Consider the following 16333-nt stretch of genomic DNA (forward strand, 5'->3'; position numbering starts at 1 on the left):
CATAGCTGTGCTGCACATTAGCATGCATAAACCCATACAAAAAAAAAAACAAAAAAAACTGGAGATGTTTGCAGTGCTGAGAGGATCCCGTTCAGGATTGAGAAACGTCTGGCCTTCTTCCAGGCGCAGAAAGAGTGTTGAGCGAGAGTTGGAACGGTGCTGGCGCCCTCTGAGCATGATGGATGTGTGGCGCTTCCTTACTGAGCGGGGAGAGCATCAGACAGCTGTACGATTGTCTCAGGACATCCGAGAAGAGAAGAAAAGCCTGGCAGAGCCATCAGAGGATTCCTCTGTCCGTGCTGTACACGTCTCGTCCAATTTTGTGCTTTTGTCCACAGGAATCCAGCAACTATTAATTGAAAAGCATATAGACATACACACCGCTGCAATCAGTTTAGATGATAAGGCTTTTTGAGACCATGACAGAATGGAGAAGTTGCTTAGAGAGACACAACTTTCCAGAATGATCTCTTGATAGCATTGATGTTTATGGTTTACTCCAATAGTAATGCCATAGAAAGCAAATGACCCAAGGTGGTAATCGCATTGAGAAGCGATATGGTTTTCCACCAGAAGCATGGATAGTTAAGAAGGGAATTTAAAAAACATATTTGACATTTTGTGGCATTGCAATTTCAGATTCTAGCCCTTTCATTTCTTTTTCACTAATATCCGAATAATAAAAACGACACCATGCAGTGAAGCAAAAAACGTAAAGCTTACGAGAGAAGTAATAACGCTTTAACTGTATACAGACCTCTGCATTATTAATGGTCTCGACTTTCAGCTGCCACACACCAAAGTCTTCTCAATAATTTATCCCCATGGAGACACATGTCAACTTGTGCAGTTGGACACCTCATGAATTTCAAATAAATCATGCAAACAACAAAAAAAAAAGACACATCATTAGCTCTGCTTAAAAAAACAGCACTGTGCTAAAATATTAGCGGATGGTTAATAGGCTTTGCTTTCATGCCATGGGATTGGGACTTGATGATACATTGAGATCTGTTAAAATGGATTAATAATATAATGATTTTTAAAAAGCTTACTTTTTGCAGATGTTCTTGTAGTGTATGGCTTGATGTGTGTTACCACCAATGAAACTGTGGGCTAAATATTATTTTAAAAAGTGTGCTAGTGTTAAAAAATACTGGCAGAATTTATTACAGACTGATAATAATAATAAAAAAAATGTTATGATGAAAAATAAGGACATAGTGGCTTACAGTGGCTGGCTCATTGAATGTGTATTAGCAAGAGTTTTCCATTCAGATGTTAAATTTATGGGTGGAGACTATTTAGTCGCCTCCCAAGATGATTTACTAAGGTTTGTGGTAGTCAGTGAACTGGTATTGGTGCCTTTATATTATATTAACACCACAAAAAAAAGCATGTTTTAAGCAATCTTGTGCCGGTGATGTTGGTAGATTACAAACAATATCATCAGCATAGCAAATCTGTAACCTCACGATAGAGCAGCAAATGTGATTATTAAGATGATTTCCAATAGACCAAGTGACATTGAAGACTGGAGTAATGATGCTGAGATTCAGCTTTGAATAACAAATTGAAATTAATTTTAAAATATCGTCGCCTTGGAATTTTAAGGTTCTATCTGTGTTCTAAAGGATTTTGAGATATTAAGCTTCAAAGTTTTTCATTCCATATAGCAAGCAATATGTGTGTAACAGTTCTCTGTTATACATTAACATGACTGAGACGCTAAATGCAAATTATCAAAATTGCAAATTGAGGTAAACCAAACAGGGCAAATGCAAATGGAACCTTCTGATTCTAAAAAAAATCCACTTGCAATTATAAGGTTCTGTCTTGCAGATCATTAATTACGGAATTACTTTTCAAGAAATACAATCAGTCTGCTTATAAATTTAATTCAATAAAAAAAATGGTGTTGTAACAATACGTTGATGTTTGAGAAAGTAAAATTTTTGGTTTCTACAACATTTAATTCATGTTTTAGGAAAAATATTTTTTCTTGTTCAGATTAGGCATACAAGGCTGTATGCTTAATATTTTATCCAGTTCAGCTGTTAATTTTATGTAATTAATATGGTAATATGTATTTATTAAATTATATGCTTTATATGAATTATAGATCACACTTTATTTTGATGGTCCGTTTGTTGAGTTTAAGTTACATTGCATCTAGATGCCAACTAATTCTCATTAGATTATGCAGTAAGTAGACTGTTTGATCGACATGTACTTGCAAAGTTTAGTCAATTGTATAGTCAGTTAAATGTCTGTTGAAGGAGCAGTATCAACATATATTAAGCAGACAGTCTACTAATACTCAAATGGACCATCAAAATGAAGTGTTACCAAATTAAATGTCTTGAACTATATGCCCCATGAATTAAATTGGCCCTTAAAGGCTTAATATCACATTTAAAGACTTTAAAAGAAAATAAACTTTAAACAAATCATTTGCTTATTGTCTAATAAACACTGAAAAATGTCAAAATAAAAATTTCATATTTAATATATTGCATTTTTTATTAACTGTTTCTTTTTGTAAAATTAAACACTTCATTATAATGTCAAAAATGCTTCTAAATCATCACATTTACACATATCTGATCCTGTTTGGTCCCCGTGTGTGCATTTCAGCCAATAAGCCAATGCTGATTAGCTTACAGAAAAAAAACCTTATGGAGCCAAACTAGAGTTCAACTTTTGTAGATAAAACCTTTTTTTTTTGTTTTTTTTTAAATTAGAAAGTCTTAAATTGTAAACATCTTATAAAAAAATCACATAATGTAAATAAGTTTTTATTAAATAAGGATATACGAATAACTCAATTTTGACAAAAATACCTTATATATATATATATATTAAAAAAAACTTATAATTCTATGGTGACGATATTTTAAGGGTAACCCTTAAAATAGCAAAAAAAGTTCCATTAGTTACTGTTAGTTAATGTATTACTATATGAAAAAACAATGAACAATGAATTTATAAAGTGTTTAATAATCTTTGTTAATCCATTACCATTCAATTAACATCCATTTTTTTCATGAGTGTAATCTACTAAAAGTCACGAGTAATGTTTTTCTATATTTAACCATATTTTGCTATATTGTTATGCAACTTTTAAGTAACCAACATGTAAGTGTCTAGTTTCAAACAAGACCATATTTGTGAAAATAGACCTCAGGGTTAAAAAGCTACATGCATTTTTATTTGGGCATGGCGTTTTTTGGAAAATTTTCAAAAATAGGGGCGCTGGTTGGAAAATGAAAGTTGTTCATATTAACTCACAGTGGATTGACTAATTTTAGCAAGCACAACTCTGGATTGTAATAACTCATTAGTGTTAAACTATGATTAATAAATGCTGTAATAAATGTATTGTTCATTCTTAGTTCAAATGAGTAAATACATAACCATTAACTAATAGAACTATATTGTAAATTGTGACCACATTTTTATCTTTTTTTTTATTTTTGCTGTATAGACCATTTTAAGGAAAAACAATGGTCCTAATGTTATTCAATAAATTCCCATAACTTCCAAAAATCAAAAAAAAAAAAAAAAAAGATCCACATGTTAATAAATAAAGCTATGGCAGCTGTTTTAACGACTATTTGATTGAATTGTCTCTTTATGAAATAGAATAATGAGAAAGATGTTCATGGGCCAACGACATGACCAAATTGAAAAAGTCAAAGCCTCAAGAAATCGTGAACTGTAGGTTTTGAATGCTAATAAACCAGGGTTTGGATTCACAAATGGAATCTGGTTATTTATTATCATTTATTCGATGATATATGCAATATATGCACACTGTGGTATTTTGGTCACACTTCCCCGTCCCTATTAAAGACTAAAGGATTGAGGCACAAAGGTCACGCCTGTTATGGAAAGACTTATAGTCTCATATGCACAATGAAAGATGTGGATATGCATATGGATTCTGCCTAAACCCATCTGAATTATGCATTTTATGTATAATCTAAGTGAGAGCAGGGGTTCCAGTGATCCAAGAAAACCAGGAACGAAATAAGGAGATTTCCAAGCCAGTTTTGACAAAAACTATACTTTGTGAGTAGAATATCTATGCTCATATGATAACATAAGTAGCTACATGTAATGAAAATTGTAATTTGTTGTATTTAATCTTTTTGACTTTTATTTTCAACATGTAACAACAAAATGCTTAGATTTTTTTTTTTTTTATTTGTGCTGTATACTTGACATTGTAGTACAAACTATGAAAGCACCAAAACACTACGAAGCAACACTCAGCGCTTAACATTTTCCCTCTGATCCTTTTCTCTCTATAGATTCCTTATAGATTTTTAACAGCGCGGGTTTGAAGTTGAGCTAGGGAATTGAAGAATAAAGATTTTCCGTTCACAGAACAAGGGCAACAAATGCCTGAAACTAAACAAATCACAAGTCCTCCATCACATATGTTTACGTAGAATCTGTCCATATTTCCAGATGCACAAGCACACATAAACAATGCAGATGACCTTATGGCTTCTTCATATTTACAACGACATCCATATTCCATGAATATTTACTGAAAACACTATATATGTGGTAGACTTCACGTTCACCTTGGTAAGCGGAAGCGATAAGGCCACAAGGTTGAATGTGAATGTGGGAATGTGTGGTTCACGCATGTGTGCAGGTAGGAGGTTTTATGGTAACTTTTCACAGTCAAATGCTAATTGAGTTTTTAGTAAGCATGAGCTCTGCTCCGCCATCCTATTTTGGCTAATTTGGATTACCTACTAAGAAATGATTTAGCATTTGCTCTACATAAATCATTCACAACATTAAGCTCAAGAAATCAACATCCTGATACAAAACCGCTGCATAAATCACGTCTGACCCTGCAGCCGTCTGGACAACATATTTCAACTGTTGCTACTTTAAAACGTGAACGCAATAAAATGCAACATCTCTCCTCTAACCTCCTCTGAGGATTTAAAGTTCTCAGGATAGGCTATGAGATACCGTCCAGTTGCAGACTCGCACGCACAGTAGGAGAAATAAATCCTTCTCTAGAAAGTTTTAGAGAAAATAACAAGGAAGTTGCATCACTTTCACCAACTGATAGTCTAAGCATATGTTAATAAATTCAACCTGCGGCCCGTATCCAGAGCGGGATTATGGACTGGGACAGAGGGGCTTGTGCCCTGGGGCACTCATACCTAGCACCCCTTGGGACCCCTCAATTTCTTCATATTCAAATTTCACTATTCAATTATTACTAGAATTTTATAAATTGGTATTGGTTAGCAACGAGAATGAGGCTACAGTGAAGCAACAAAACATTTAATATATATGACAATAGAAAAGTTAATTGACCCAAATAATATTCAGTTTTATTACTCTGCATTTCAGACTTTTAAACAGAATATGTAATATCATTTACATGATTCATGGCTCCTTGAATGTGATGAGAGACACAGACACTGTGTTTTCAACGTTTACAAATAGGAATGTGTGTGTACATATTTATATTATTTGCAAATAAAGATCTAGTTAGTTTGTTTATTTATTGGATATTTAATAAAACAAATATGTCCCCCTCTTAGTGTTCTGGACAAGATTACAACCCACACATACAAAAAAAGCAGTTTTTATTTCTTAAAATGATTAATAATATTCCTAAATAGTTATTTTTATCTGAAAATACATACATGCATACATAAACTAATCAAATTAATACATACAAACATCCTAATATGCATTTTTTAATGTACATTTATAACTATATTGTTTGCTATGCATGTATCAATGTTAAGCTGCTTTGACACAATCTACATTGTGAAAAGTGCTAAAATAAAGACAAACTTAATTAAACTATATATTTATTTAGGTATATTTATGTTCCTACATGTATTTGTTTATACATTTATTTTTATTTATATATTTTTAAATAAATAAATACATGCATACAAGCATAAATACATAATCAATTTTGAATATAACCAAACGATTGCATTTTCTTGGCCCTGATAATGTATTTACCAACCCAGGCTCATTATGAAAATGTACCTCTATATACATTTCTGGAGACAGTCAAATACGTGCCAGGAGGTACATTTTTTTTGCAGTTTTTGTTTTCGCAAATCCATGAGAGGCCGATGTATATGATTTTTGAGATCTCAAATTTCTGTGCCATTCGCGCCTGCTGTTCTCTCCAAAATCCATCAGAGTGTTTGACTGACTGAATGAATGACTGACTGATCGACTGACTCACCGTCCTCCTTCTCTAAACCCAACCAATAGTATTTTAAAAAGCACAAATTGACTCCCCACCCATTTCCCAAAACCAAACTGACAAATTTAAAAAGCAATCCAGAAAAAGAAAAGCCCCCGTCTGATTTTTAAACATATACTGACCTTGTTATTTGTTGTTTATTGAATTTTTTGGCTTTTGTTCTTGTCTTACTCGCTTTCTGGAACCGTTCTTTGCAGGACTCGAACCTCCTCATCATGGTCAACTCCTCTCTGCGTCTCAAGTCCAACGACGTATGGGGTGAGCTAGCTAACAGCGAAATGCCTTTCATACGGAGGTAAGCGGTCAGCTGGTAAGCGTGAAAAGGAACAGCATCATACCGCACTGTAGTGTTCGTTTTAAACAATGAAAGCAGCCTTACACACTTCTGGCTACAGATTTCATGATCTCCAGAAACGTATTTTCGTTTTCAGAATGAGCCTATATTGGTATTTACACATTGACTTGTATTTGATTTAGTCTAAATGATTATTTTTTTCTAAATGAAAAAGTGTTATCTCTAAAAGTGTTTCATTTAGTCTATACAACGTATTTAAACACACTCATAGTACACTGAAATTTGAGAAAATGAACTGAATTGTCTTTCAGCCTCCACACTCGCTCACTCTTTCACAGCTCTTTTTCTATATAGTCTACAACCCAAGCAAAGCCTTCAGCGCATACAACCCCCCCATTTACCAAAGTAGATGGAAGGCGACAAGCGCTGAACCCTAAGCCAAATCCTCCACCGCTGGGTCCATTTAATCTACACATGGAAATGAAGCCCATGTTACACGGCCTACTCTGGAGGAGGTCACTTGAGAACTAATCAGACTGATCCATTTAACCAGCTCCCAGAGCAGCGTCTAGTGCATAAAACCAGCTCCATTCTGTGCTCACTTACCCATGTTCAATTTTTTTGAGGGATCGGACCAGATTCTGCATGTGTTTACGCAGATGAATCCTGAACTTGTGAAGCTACTACGATGTCTGCTGTGACAAGGCTGTTCAAACGAGATGGAGAAAAACGTTTAACCTCAACCCCTGTTTAATGCACAGAGTAACCGCGTATCCCGCTATCTGGGAATTTCATGCAGTCCAAGCCGTCTGCTGAGGTCAGATATAATTTTCAATATTTTCCAACACATTAGAGTTTATACTTCGGCGGAGAAGTCTATCTGTGATGTCTCTGAACCAATATTTGTGATTAATCACCCGTCATTAATACTGAACTTATTACAAAATGCGAATATATGCCAGATTGGATATGGTAATGGTCAGCTCATATAATAAAAGAAATGTCAGTATGCGACTGGATAGAGATGACTATCGGTTTGATCATATTTCAAATGCGGTAATATTGCGGCTGACATTAAATTAAAAGAGTAAGATAGCTTCGATAATTATTTCCCCAGAGCTGAGGGAAAATGTGATTCATCTCATATTTAGCTGTATTCCATAAGTGCGAAATGATAACAGAACGTATCGAGCGCTCACATCTGCAACACCGCAGGAATAGAAAGTAACTGGAGCACATACAGTATCAGCAAACAAACTAACACCAAGTAATGTAGCTACACATATGAAGCTGACAATGAGCATCTATTTCAACATACTTTATGAAAGTTTCCTTTTTTTTTATTTTTTGCAGAAGCCAGTTGACAATTCAGAGGAAATTGTTGTGAGATATAAACTCAGAACTGCAAGATGGACAAAGTCTGTACTTTTATAGATAAACTCATAATTACAAGAATAATGTCAAAATTGCAATATAAAAGTCATACTTTGTTCTGTACCACAAGCTTAAATTCCAAGCTTTTAATGGAATATATATAATCAGGATGTCATTTAGATATTTAGACCATCAAGATGTCCCGCTGAAATTCAAAACGAGCATCAGAATGTAGCAAGCGATTTAAAGCAGTAAAGCACAGTACGATTTGGAACAGTTCAGTATTATCCTTACTTGGTACAGTAGGTGTATGCCGTAAAGTTATAATCTGTGTCATTCTTGTTTGAGGAAGAAAGCTACACTTCTCATGTCTTTTGCTTGCTCATGTTCATTATTTTCCAATCTAGAAGAGCAGCAAAGGTCTATGACAGTTCTGTTAAAGTAATGATTTGCCTGTGTGCTGCATTTACAAATGCCACTTTTATGCTGTTGTTTCCCTGGCTTGTTGGATGCACAAGAGACAATTCTCTATAAATCAATCAGCATTCTTCAGTGAGTCTAGATCTACTTGTTGGTACTAAAAAAGGTACCAAAAATAAATATTATTTATCCTGTTTTGGAGTCAGACACTTTGAGTTTGGACAATGCTTGAACTTAGAGTTAGTTAAAGACCTCGTAAAATCATATTTTAAAATACTTTTTATACCTTTTAAGGGCCTTACATTTCTAAGAATTGATATATCAACTTTTAATACTTTATAAGACTCCGCGGACACCCTGAAGAGATATTAGCCCTCCTAAAATATTAGCTCCCCAGAAGAATTTCCCCCAATTTCTGTTTAACAAAAACACAACAGATTCAAAACATCAAAACATTCAACATTTCTAAACATATTAGTTTTTTTAAAAATAACCTTTTTTATCTTTGCCATAACGACAGTTTGTAATATTTTTCTTGATATTTTTCAAGATACTAGTATGCAGCTTAAATTGACATTTAATGACTTAAATAGGTTAGTTAGGCGAGTTAAAGTAATTAAGAAAATCACTGTATAAAGGTGGTTTGTTCTATGAACCATAAAAATGACCTCATAAAATTGTCCTAAAATAGTTATAAAAAAATGAAAAACTGCTTTAATTCTAGCAGATACACTTACCAAAAGACTTTCTCCAGAAGAAAAAAAAAATATTATAGGAAAAACTTTTTTTTTTTTTATAGGAAAAAAATTCTTGATCAAAAACATAATTTGAAAAATATTTGAAAAGAAAAAAAAAAATACAAGGTGGCTAATCATTTTGTCCTCAACTTATATCCCAAGAGCAGTAGGGACAGAAAATACTTATTTAATACAGTATCAAAGAACAAACATAAGAGTAGTTTGAGCTGATACAAAGACAACAGTGACTGGTTTTGTTAGCATATGTTGTTACAGCCTACATTAACTCTAACCGTACGTTCACACCGAAAGCGGCGAGAGCGTCTAAGGTCGCTCTGGCCGCCCTGGCGACAACGCTGTCTCTGCCTTCAGCTCCGGCGGCGAGAGCGTCAAAACTCGTTACATTGATCTCGTACTTAAAGGAGCCGTTGCAGCATATCAGTTACATGCCTGCATAAGACATGTTTTTAGCGTGAAAATGTTGCGCACTTCTTATCAAATTCATAAAACAATGGAAGATCAAGTTGCGTGTGGTGTGGCTTTGCTTTATTTATCCAATATGTGTCCATATGTCTGAAATATCCTGAAGCAGCAGTGCTGTTTTGTACTGTCACATCGCGTGAGATTCCCGCTTTTTAAAGATAAATTTATATAACATTAATGAACATCAGTAACTCGCCAGTAACTTATTTAATGTATGTTCCTGTAAGAAAACATTGTTAATAATTGGAAATCCGGCGACCGCAATAATCAAACCCTTGGTAACAACTGTGGTCGGAACCAAAGTTCACAGGTCTGTGTTCTCTGAACTGCTATCAAGCGGTGGACGTCTTCATTCTGATTGCTTGCCGCCGAACCGCGTCATAGCTCATTACCATAAAGTTGACTTCATTTCAACTCTCCTCAACGCTCACGCCGGCGAAGACGCGCCGCGCTGCTCCTCGCCGCTTATCGCCGTCTATCGCCGCCGGCTCTCATTGAAAATGAATGACTTCCGGCTACTTTGACGCTCTCGCCGCTTTCGGTGTGAACATACGGTAAGAACTGGATCTGTAGAAAAAGATCTGGCAGAATAACACCAGCATTTTCATTAAATGGATTGTTTCGACCCAATTAAAAAGTCCAATCCAGGCTTATTGGGGATACGTAGATCTAGGTCTACATGTTCCGAGGACAGAAAAATTTGTAACCAGAGGCATGTGACGTTTTTGCAAATACACCGTTGAGGCCACTGTGTACACATTTTGATGATTTCAAATTTTTCTCGTGCATCCTCTTCTCGTGTAAATCCACCAGAGGGCGCAATATACACTTCAGTTGGCCATACCAGCTTGCTGTTGACTGACTGACTGACTGACTGACCTACCCTACTATTGATCTACTCCTAAACCCAATCGATAGCGTTTTCAAAAGAAATCTAGAAAAAGAAAAGCAATCTCAGCCACATGATTTCACTATGAATTTAGCCTGTTTTTTGTTTTTTTTTTATTTTTGTTTAATTGCTTTTGTTTTATTGGTTGTTTTATATTTGGTTTCTGGAATAGTTTTTCACTGTACTCGAACCCTGTCATTTCCAACCTTACGCTGCGAGCTACTTAACAAACTGGTAACACCAGTAAAAAGTCAGAGCAGTCAGAGGTAGGGCCAAAAAGAGCAGTAGCTATAAGAGCAGAAGCGTCGTACCACCCAATAGTGTTCGTTTTACAGAAATTAAACCAGATGTACCTCTGGGTACATAATTTGCGGTCTCCAGAAATGTAAAAAGAGGTACGCATCCACAACCCCTGTGATGGAAAATTCTGTCATCTTTTACCTTGCCTTAAAAAACAAACGCTATGGAATTCAGAGGTTACATGTTTCTATAATTCTTCAGTATATTTTCTTTGTCTTCAACTGAACAAAAAATATGCAAACTAGTTTGGAATAGGACAGGATATTATGACAATATTCTTTTTTTTTTTGGTGAACTATCCCTTTAAATTCCCTTAAACAGAATATAGTGCAATGCACTGTAAAATGCAAGCATTATAAACCAACACAGAAAATTCCTTGATATTACACCAGTCCACGTTTTTTCTAAGGACTTTTCGTCGAGTGTACAATGAGAAGTAACTGACAGGAGCAGGAAGACAGAAATGGGTTTTTCAGAGCCAGTACTTCACATTCCTTCTATTTTCTGTCTATACTAGGGGTCCACAAACCCTCTGGATAATATAATAGGTCGGCAGTGTAGCTGAACAAACTCCTGCTGCACCATTACAGCACAATTTCATCATCTGGGGAGAAAATTATGACAGGCAGCCATTGCATATTTTATTTCGATTTCATTTCACATGCCTTTAATTTAGTCGGCACAGGTGAAGTCTAAAAGCTTTGACCACAATTTTTAGGGGGATGAAAGTTTTGCCAAGCATCGGAAGCACTTCTGGGCAAGAAAAAAAGGTGAATTGGATCTTTTTCAGTTCATGAGTTTGATTTAAATGGACCACACGAACCACAGGATGTTGAAATGTCATTTGAATGGGAATGACAAGAAGAAGAATTAAAAAATTCATAGAAAATCAGCACTTCAACATGTTTAAAACTTTTAATGATTAGGGACCATAAAGAAGATCCTTAATTTGAACAATGGCTGTTTATTCCTTGATGTATACATTACAGTATATGGATATTTCTAAACACATTTAATTAAAAAATACAAAAATATATTATATTATATTATTATTTGTGGTATTTTTGGGAATTGATTTAAAACATTTACTTGTCCTTGAAACTGTTTTACAGAAAATAGTCCATGTTTTAAAAATTGAGCTTTAAATATGTAATATTAACATTTAAGATATTGATTTAAACAAATCACTACAAATATCTACCACACTGTTTTATTATTTTATGAATATCATCTATTTATATCCATGTAAACAATTGTTCAGAAAATTATTCAATTTTTTAATTTAATTAAATTAAATTCAATTAAATTCTATTCAATTCAATTCAATTCAATTCAATTCAATTCAATTCAATTTTATTTTATTTTATTTTATTTTATTTTATTTTATTTTATTTTATTTTATTTTTAGCTTCTTTAAATTCAGCTTGCATCCACAGTCCTGCATAGACTTATCTATTTCAGATTCAGGATTTAAAGAGACATTTAAAAGTCATTCTCTATAGTATTCTGACCCTATCTGTCTCATTTTTTTTCTACGTTCTCTCTCTTTTCCCTCACTCTCATCATATCTGACAAAACATGATACATGAAACATTCGCTTAAGCTTGCAAAGTCACAGGAAAAAGTCTCGTCAAATGCCATGTGAGCTCAGTCTTTCTCAATATTTGGGTGCAAAGTATGAGTCTCCAGTGCTGTGTGACATATGATCTAGTGTAATAGCTCTCCGTCCCTGAGGCACAGATGAATGATGGGGAGACAGAGGGATGACATTCAAACACTGACAGATTGAGTGGCAGAGATTTGAGTATCTGATTATCTGCCCTTTTTTCACACAGCACAGTGTCATTCTGAATGAAAGCCATTCAACACTTTATTCTGTACTTCTCAATGGCATTTTGTCAATGATAGGAACACATCAGCATAATCAGATTTTATTACAAAAATATACTTTTTGCAATGCTTATTCTATGTTTTTTTCTGAAATATATGTTCATTTTGGGGTCAACAAATACATATTTTTACACTTAATTTTGATTAATTTGTACAATTGATCTGCTCTAGGATTATTAAGTAAAACTAAAATCAAATAAATAAAACATAAACATTTATGTATTAAATAAAACATTTAAACTTTTGGTGGAGCTGCTTCTGTGGATCATCCTTTAGCAGTGACATTTGTATTAAACTAAACTTAAAATTAGCTTCAATAATACTAAATGTCAATTAAAAATACAAATTACAGCAGTATTATATACATTTTAAAATATATTTTGTTTTAACATTTATTTAAAAGAAATAACACAGTGAATTAGTCAATAAACATAACTTTGAGACATACTAAAGTGAAGCTTTTATTGTCCAACTTTAAAAAAACAACTTAAATTTCAGACAGTTGTAATGATAAAAAAGGATTAGTAAAACATCTTTTGCCTATACCAAATTATTAAAGACAAATATATAATCAAGACATCCCAAAATAAATAGATAAATAAATAACATAAAAACATTTATTAAATTCAATTTGATTCATAAATATGATTCAATTAAATTATAAGCTAGTAAGAGTTTTTATTTCGGCAAGGCTTTTTCTTCTTCATCCAATATATTTTTTTTAAATGTAAAATACACTGCTCTAGATATATTTTGTCGCACATTTCATATGAAAAAAAATTTCTACACTCTAAAACCCAAAGTGTTAAGGTAACTCAAATGGTTTGTTTCAATCTGTTTCCTAAAATGGTTTAAGTTCAAAACTAATCCATATGACTACTGTAAACTTAATCCATTTGAGTAAAAGAAAATAGGCTATTTAAGCACAGTGAAACCCAATAAATGGATAACTAAAACCAACTGTGTACTGAAAAACCCAGCCTGATCTTTCGAGAAAACGTAAGTATTTTACATTTTGCCAGTTTTGTAGCTAATTTGTACGATTTTAAAAAGGAGGTGCGGCACCTAACCCCACCCCTAAACCTAAGCGTCATTGGGATGAGCAAATTGTACTAAATTGTACCAATTAGATTGTTTGAATTCATACGAATAAGCCACTAAATCAAAAAGTTACGAATTGCCGTGAGATTGTGTTGGAAAAACCCAATAAGTTAAGGCAACTCAATCCGTTTGAGGAAAATGATTGCGGCAATCCATTTGAGATGGAATCATTTAAGATGGAGCTGACATTTTCTTTCTAAGCAATGCAAGATTACAACTTTCAGAGTTGACTATGGGAGTGCTGCACTTTATGCATGTTTGGCATGAATGCAACACATCCATGCCTTCAGCCCAATGATGATTGAGTGTTTTGAATGCCAGCATCCCTCATGTGTCGCTGTGCTATTATACATGTTATCTATATTCACAGGCTGGGGGTGTAATTTAGGTCTCTAATCTGCTCATCTTTCCACTTTTAATGAAGTAGCCACTTCAGCGAGAAGAAACGGATGTCATCAATTTAGAACAATATTCATTTTCATTTATTATTCAGATTCATTAATTCCCACAAATTCAGTATTATTCACTGATTAATAAACACTCTCAACTTCTTGTGGTGTCATCAATAAAATGAGAAAGATCTCAAAGTCGCACTAAGGTTATTACTGCTATAATTTGCACTACTGGAACTAGTTAAAATTCCAGTGGAATACATTTTCATTAGAAGGATATATTGTGTGTTTAAACACATCGCTCATTTGACTTAACTGTTAATTTTTTATGATGCAATTTCACTTTAAAAAAAATTATAAAGTAGTCTGCATATCTCTTACTTTGCATTCTGATGCATCCATATATCACAAAGAAACATCCCACCCATTAGTCCGTTTCGTTGTTTCGTGACTTACTTAATGGCACAAACAAGGAATGTGTTAACACTATTTTTTGGATGGTTCCATTCATAAAGTACATTTCTAGTAACTTGGACCTACAAAGTAACTGTTAATTAGAAGACCAGTAGCTTGTCTGTCTGATATTATTTTGATGGTCCATTTATGTAGACTGTAAAACTCAAAAAGTAAAGATAACTCAAACCATTTGAGGAAAGTTACAAATTTAGGTTCAAAAACAAGTCCTAATGAGTACTGTGAACTTGATCCAATTGAGTGAACGAAGCAATTTAAGCACAGTAAAACGCAATAAATGAAGAGAACTCAAACCAACTGAGTACTGTAAAACCCAATAAGTTAAGGCAACTCAAACTGTTTGAGGAAACTGATTGATACAAACCAATTCAGTTAAAAACCTAATCTATTTGAGTACTGTGAACTTACTCCATTTACCTTGAAGTAATGAGGTATTTAAAGGTCTCGCTTTATATTGTCTCTTATACCTGTGAACTTACATGGTAACTAGATGTGAAAGTAGTATGCAACTACAGTTTAAGTACACATTGGCACATAGTATTTACTTGTGTAATACTGACTAACTACACACATGTAACAACTCACTGAATAGTATGTGTTAGTTCAAATGTGTAACAGGACATTGGTAACAACTCTAAGAAAGTACACATCGTAACAAGAATTATAAAAGTGCCTTGCGTAACTAAAATATGTACTTGCAGGTGTTTTCCCACTTCCACACCTGTTTGCATAACATGTACTTGTGAACACTGTATAGCAGAATGAATGGTGCATTAAAAGGTATCATCTTGTGATACCACTGTCCCTACATGGTAACTCCACAGGAACCGTCCACTCAATATAAAGTGTAAATTGGTTACAAATTACAGTGTAACTTGTAAAAATATATTCTATGCAACACTTTATTAACAGTGTACTTACATGGTAACTCCTCAGAAACTGAGCACACAATATAAAGTGTAAAACTGTCACAAAATACTGTGTAATAAATAAAACATAATCCTCTGTGCAACTGGTTAACAACAGTGTACAATTTTTCATTCCAATACAAGGTCCAGAATTTGCATACACAATAAGCTAGTTTTTAATTTAAAACTTCATCTTTTTTCCCATAATATATGATGTTATAAATTTGTTTTTGAAAAATAAGTATTATTCTCATATTTTTCTTTTTCTGAATCTTTAGGAGATGTTTTCGGTATATCAAAAAAGTGTGGTTGATGACCACATGACAAGCTAATCCAACAAAAATAAAAAAAAATAAAAAATGAGGCTAATAACAGCAAAAAGACCCATATATTCTGAAAAAAAAAAAAAAAAAAAAAAAAAACAAGCCTGACAATTCTAGATCTGATTCACCCCTATTGGTTTTAACGGGGAAAATCTCCATAGTGTTTCACAGAGGAATTGGTTACACTTTTGATGTTCTGCTTTGGATTATTTGTTGACCATACCACATAAGTATCATTGAATACTATAGCAACTACAATAAACTCTTGCTTGAAACTATAGTTACCACCCATATCCTTTTCATTAACTTGCTTTCCTGCTTGTAATAATCTGCACAACAGGAGCTTGTTCATTCAATAGCATTTGCTCAACTCTCTGAGCGTTCCAGTGAAAGTGATGAAATATTAGGAAAGGGTCTCTTCAAAATCTGAACACAAGTGGCCACAAGAAGCACATTTGTGTAATATCAGGTGCATG

General features: G+C 33.8%; 1 protein-coding gene across 1 annotated transcript in view; it reads right to left on the reverse strand.

Annotated features, from left to right (window-relative positions):
• The window catches only part of LOC147840021 (uncharacterized), a 364757-nt gene that overhangs the window by 81096 nt on the left and 267328 nt on the right, over window positions 1-16333 (reverse strand). The window lies entirely within an intron of this gene.

This window comes from Danio rerio, chromosome 17 (genome assembly GCF_052040795.2).
Source record: "Danio rerio strain M-AB ecotype USA chromosome 17, GRCz13ab, whole genome shotgun sequence".
In the NCBI taxonomy this organism is placed as follows: domain Eukaryota; kingdom Metazoa; phylum Chordata; class Actinopteri; order Cypriniformes; family Danionidae; genus Danio; species Danio rerio.